Raw genomic sequence first — 5,335 nt, forward strand, 5'->3', positions numbered from 1 at the left:
TTTCTATATTTTGACTCTATTATTTGTCATTGTCTAATAATCTCCATTTCTATTTAACTAACAAATGTCATCATTGCTACATTGCTATGAATTCTCCTAATTTCATTACTACTGCAGTAAACTAATTAAGTATGAAGATAAAGACATGTCTCATCTCTTGTTATATCAACTTAAAATAATCTAGGTAAAATAATTTGTTTGAGATTGAGAAAATTTTTAATCTTATCTGTTCTGGATTATGTAAGTATCCCACTATCAATTTTATGCCTATTACTTGAAACTATTTTTTTTTCTTGAAAACATATATTCTATAGTTTTCATCATTTTAAAATTTATTAGATTTAATATTCAAACAAATTATTTAGAGTATGGTATTTCAAATTCACTTAAAAAAGTTAAATCTTTCTAGCTCTTCATCCAAACATAGGTGGATGAAAAATAATTCCTTCTTCTTGACATACATAAAAATTAAAACTTTTATATATTTCCTATAACTTTGACTCAAATCAACTTAAAAAATCTCACCAGTTTAAACATGAATTGATTAAATAAGAAGAGTACTTGAAATCTGACATTCAGCTACACGTTTTAGCTATAGTAAATCGCATGTCACACACATCCATATGATATCTTTTCGAAAGATACCAAAAAGGAAAAATCAGACATCAATTAATATTTTTCAGACTTTTCATCTCTTCTTCCTCTTCTATTATTGGATTTGTAGACTTAAAAGTTTCAAAAGAACCCCTAGATGCTGATAAAAAAAAAAATTCCCAAGATTGAATTGAACTAAGAAAAATTCTAAACCAATAAACAGGAACACATGTAACTAGCATTGAAAGATCAAAAACAACTGTTAGGTATTATCTATGTTCAATTCATAATGATCATTTGTCACAAAAGTGAAGACTCTACAATTGTAGAACTGGAAACTTAACCATGTATTGACATCATGCTAGATGCTAGGTTATCGTGTGATTTCAGTTCTTTTAAATTGGCTAGATTAAATAGCAACATCTCCTCAAAAATATTCATATATATATATATATATATATATATATATATATATATATATATATATATATATATATATATAAATAGCTGCAAAAACCTACATGGTAAATAATTATTTAATGGTGATTACAGGTGTAACAATATAAATGGAAGAAGGACATACAATTATTTAATAATGCATACTTCAGTGCTGACCATTCAGATTGGTTCAGATACGATGCATCATATTAGGCTTTATCTTAAAGTTGAATTGAACCGACTCCTGTGTGGCGGTTTGATATTTAATTTAGACCCTTCTACCCTCTTGATTTTCCAGATTATGTTATAGTAGTTATTAGTTGCTAACTTCTAGACATAACTTTTTAGAGTCTCTAGAAATTGTGCAGAATGTAACAAGATAATGTAGAAGCTTGCATGTTACTGCTGAGGTCAGTTTCAAAACCATCCATGCCCCAAAAGGATCTTTATATCCAACTGAAGCTATGAGTATACGACTTGTTCACATATAATTGAAACTTTCTGCAGTTAGTTCATTGATGCAGGGAATCCTAATCCCTTTATGACTGTTCTTAGATCACAAAGTCAAAAGAATTAGGCAATGTCACCTTGTTTCATGCCTAAGCCTGTTAAAATTGGTACATGTGAATTGGATTCTCATATCATAACTGTCTGAATTATCACTGACAAACACTAGGGCATACAGTATTATTAATATGCTCTCTTACAACTTTATCTCTCTTTCTCAATCTTCCTAAGAAGAGATAAGTGTAGATTTCTGAGCTGGAAGAATCTCAGAATATGAGATAGAACTTGACAATGTAATAGACCAGATGTTCATTCAAACCATTCAAAATCATTGGCTAAAAAATCAACGAGGGTTCCATCATTTCTCTTTTCTGAAAATGTCCAAACAACCAAACACATGGTTATACCAATTAATCAACTTTGTGTCATTTTCATTACTATTACACCATCAGAATGGGAAGAAAAAAGGGGCAGGGGATGAGCTGTCAATAGACTTATCTTTCTGCAGATTAGTTTTGGGAATCACTCAGAAATGTACGCTTTAAGCAACTGTTTTATACTCTTTCTTGGGACGTGCTGTCCTCGTACTCATATTGGAATTTGACACATTTACATAATTTATTCTTGGTAAAATTGGAATCAAATACTTGATAGCTATAACAAAAGTACCCATATAGGTTCAAGGTTTTTAATTTCAATGATAGTGAAGATTGCATTGTGATCTTTGAGATTTCTTAGGAATTATGGATAGCTATCGGTAATGGTGTTATAATTGAGGTAGCATGTGATTACAAATAAACTCAAAAGTTTTGATGTTACTGTTACAGTTGAAATAATGTTGTGTGCATATGTGTACATACCACAGTAAACAGTGAAGAGTGTTGCAGTACATTTAAAAGGGCGATAGAAGGTGAAGAAGTAAAAGAGATTATGTATGTACAAAGAAAGAAACAATTGCATAGTGTTCCAAACTAGAACTAGCTAGTTACTGGTTACTATCACCAACATCCAAGTTAACTTGAAGCCATATAACATTTATAATTTATGAGTAGATGCACCATGTGATTTATGAGTAATTGCTTCTGTTCCTCACCTGCAGAAACCAAGTAAAGTGCAGGTGCAAATGCAGACAAAGAAAACATGTGTTATGGCCAGTTTAATTAGTAGTAAGAAGTTTTATGATCATGGTGCTTTAATCTCTTTTTTATATTTCTACCATTTTAAAAGTTCTTTAAATTTAAAATCTTAGTTACTATAATGTATGAAGTTTTAAGTTTACTATTGAAATTGGAATCTTTTTCAACAAAAACAAACAATCATGTGGCTGCAACTTATTTGGTTTGTAGTTAATTTCGTGATTGAAAAATCACTATAAAACTAGTCTATGGTATACACAAACACAATATATATATAAAATTTGAGATGTATAGTTTTCTTTAGTTTAAACTTGAGATTAAATTACAGAAGTAGGTGGAAATTGACATTGAGGTCCCACTTAATTAGTCACATGTCATCTTTCTCCATATCTTTGTTAGGCTACCAAAAACAAAATTCAACATCAATTAATTATTTTTAGAATTTTCTTGTCTTCTTCCTATTTTCACCATTGAATTTGTGTTCTTAACTTTCTAACAAAATTCCTAATTTATACTCATCAAGACAGTTGTAAAGACTCAAAAAAGAAAAACATACTTATTTGTGGTTTGTTGATCAAAGTTCTGCAACTGACAAAATGCAACCTTCTATACAGTAGTACACTACTAGCTGGCTCGTGTAAAAAAAAACAAATTAATTTGAAAATTTCTGATTAAATTTGTTGGCAGAAAAAGAAATGAATACTCTATAATCACAATAAGGAATTTCGTGGATGATGACTTCAAGCGGATGTGTATTGAGATTCATCCCTTCTTTTCACGTGATTCAATCGTTCTAATCTTATTGTCTAGAGCGGAAATATCAACATCTCAGATAAGATATTCAAATCAACGAAAACAGACAGTTCCCAAGATTTGTATTTGTCTGCAGACTAAACACAGCTTGATTAGAAAAAATACATGGAGATTGATAAAAAAATAACCCTTTTATCAGATAAAATTTATATAATATTGTGACAGGACATATCTCAGTGCTAACTGGTTTTCATTGGTTCAGATTTCAAGCATCACAACTCACCACTTTGTTACACCGCCTTCTGTAGTACGTCGGCTTTGATTATATATTTTTTTAACCATTTCTTCTGGATTTTGCAACAACTAGTTGCTAAATTTACTTACAAATTATAAATACTATCAGTGGTCTTACCCTTACACCCTAGCTTCTAGGAGTAGCTTTTAGAGTCTTCTAGAAATTGGGAATGCTAAATATGAAAACATTTAAATAAACTATATATTTATACTTAACTGAAGTTGTACATAGCTGTTTTTAGATCATCACAAATCTAGAGAATTGACCTGTGTTATATCATCTTGTTACATGCTTAATATAATCTGATTACATTCTCATGTGTGGCTGGTTGGTCGGAGAAAAGAAAAGTATAGATTTGGAATGTGGAATGAATAATCTCAAAGATTAGATATGTTAATTGACTATATGTGTTTTGAAGCAAAAACTATTGTCTGAAATCATCATTCCTCTTTCCTCAAAATTTCCAAGGTTGTCATTATCATATGTTACAATTAACAGGCTTAGAAAGGAAGGAGAAAGAAAAAAGAAGAGAGGTATACCATTAAACTTGTGCAGCACCAGACTTTTTTCTGATATATTTTTCCAAAATCTGGAGCACAAGGTAAAGAAGTATGTAGTATTGAAAGTAAGGAAGGAGTTGTCTAAATTCTTAGGTTGGAGATTCAACTCCAGCTTTGTAATAAGTAGATCTAGATCTGCACAAGAAATGTGGTTGTGTGAGTACATGCTACAAGGAGATGGTATATATATATATATTCAAAGAAAAAGCAATGATATGTGTGATAAAATAAAGAAACTAAGAAGAAGAAGCACAATGAAATTCCAATATGGCATTCAACTGCAGATGCACCTGCACCTTGTATGAATGATCACTGTGTGACTATATATGTAATACTTTTCTTTGTTATGTTCCACAGAAACGAAACAAAGCGCAGGTGCAAATGCAGATAAAGGCAACTTATTGGGAGCACATAACAATTTAAGCATCATCCCAAGGAAGAAGGGTTGAGATAGAGAGAGAGCAAAGTGGAAGTGTGTAGGACTTAGCTGAGAGAACAAAGTATGTATATATAGAGAGAGAGTCTTATCTTCAGACACTATCTGACTAAAGAAAATATCACATTATCTACAGTTTTAATTATTTATCTTTAATAAACTTTGTGCAATTAAAGTCACTCTTCAATTTACAAGTTTTTAGTGTATTTTTAATAAAATTTTAATAATTTTTTTATTTTAAATTTCCTAATCGGGTTTTCATAATTTTAAAAACATTTTGGAAATTATTTGAACCGGAATCCTCTTGAGAATGATCCTTCAAACAATCATGTGGCTCCAACTTATTTGATATAGTTAAATAGAAGATTGAAATCACTAGAAACTAATTTAAAATATCATACAAGTACGAATATATATTAAAATATTAATTTTCAAAAACACGTGAAGAGATGACAAGATGTTTATACCTTATATATTAAATTAAAAAAAAATCAACATTCTTATCAAAATAGCTTTTTCCTGAAATTAAGGGAGGAGGCTATCTTTTTCAACATCCAACTCTGTGAAAGTTGAATTTTACAAACAGAAAAGACCTATGTGATTTTATCAATCTTTT

At 30.1% G+C, this 5,335-nt stretch overlaps 1 long non-coding RNA gene across 3 annotated transcripts; it reads right to left on the reverse strand.

Moving 5' to 3' along the window:
* Positions 1–1,665: 1,665 nt before the first annotated feature.
* On the reverse strand, positions 1,666–5,027 carry LOC146886527 (uncharacterized). 3 transcript variants are annotated; one of them, XR_014995133.1, is made up of 2 exons: positions 4,263–5,027; positions 1,666–2,632 (listed from the first exon to the last, which is right to left on the reverse strand). It is a non-coding gene; the product is annotated as an uncharacterized LOC146886527 (long non-coding RNA). The 3 variants fall into 3 exon arrangements; XR_014995134.1 differs by lacking the exon at positions 1,666–2,632 and adding an exon at positions 3,213–3,558; XR_014995132.1 differs by lacking the exon at positions 1,666–2,632 and adding an exon at positions 3,213–3,565.
* Between the last annotated feature and the right edge of the window lie 308 nt (positions 5,028–5,335).

The sequence above is a fragment of the Vigna unguiculata genome, chromosome 5, assembly GCF_037176805.1.
Source record: "Vigna unguiculata cultivar grain cowpea cultivar isolate G323 ecotype 2 chromosome 5, ASM3717680v1, whole genome shotgun sequence".
NCBI classification, from domain to species: Eukaryota; Viridiplantae; Streptophyta; class Magnoliopsida; order Fabales; family Fabaceae; genus Vigna; species Vigna unguiculata.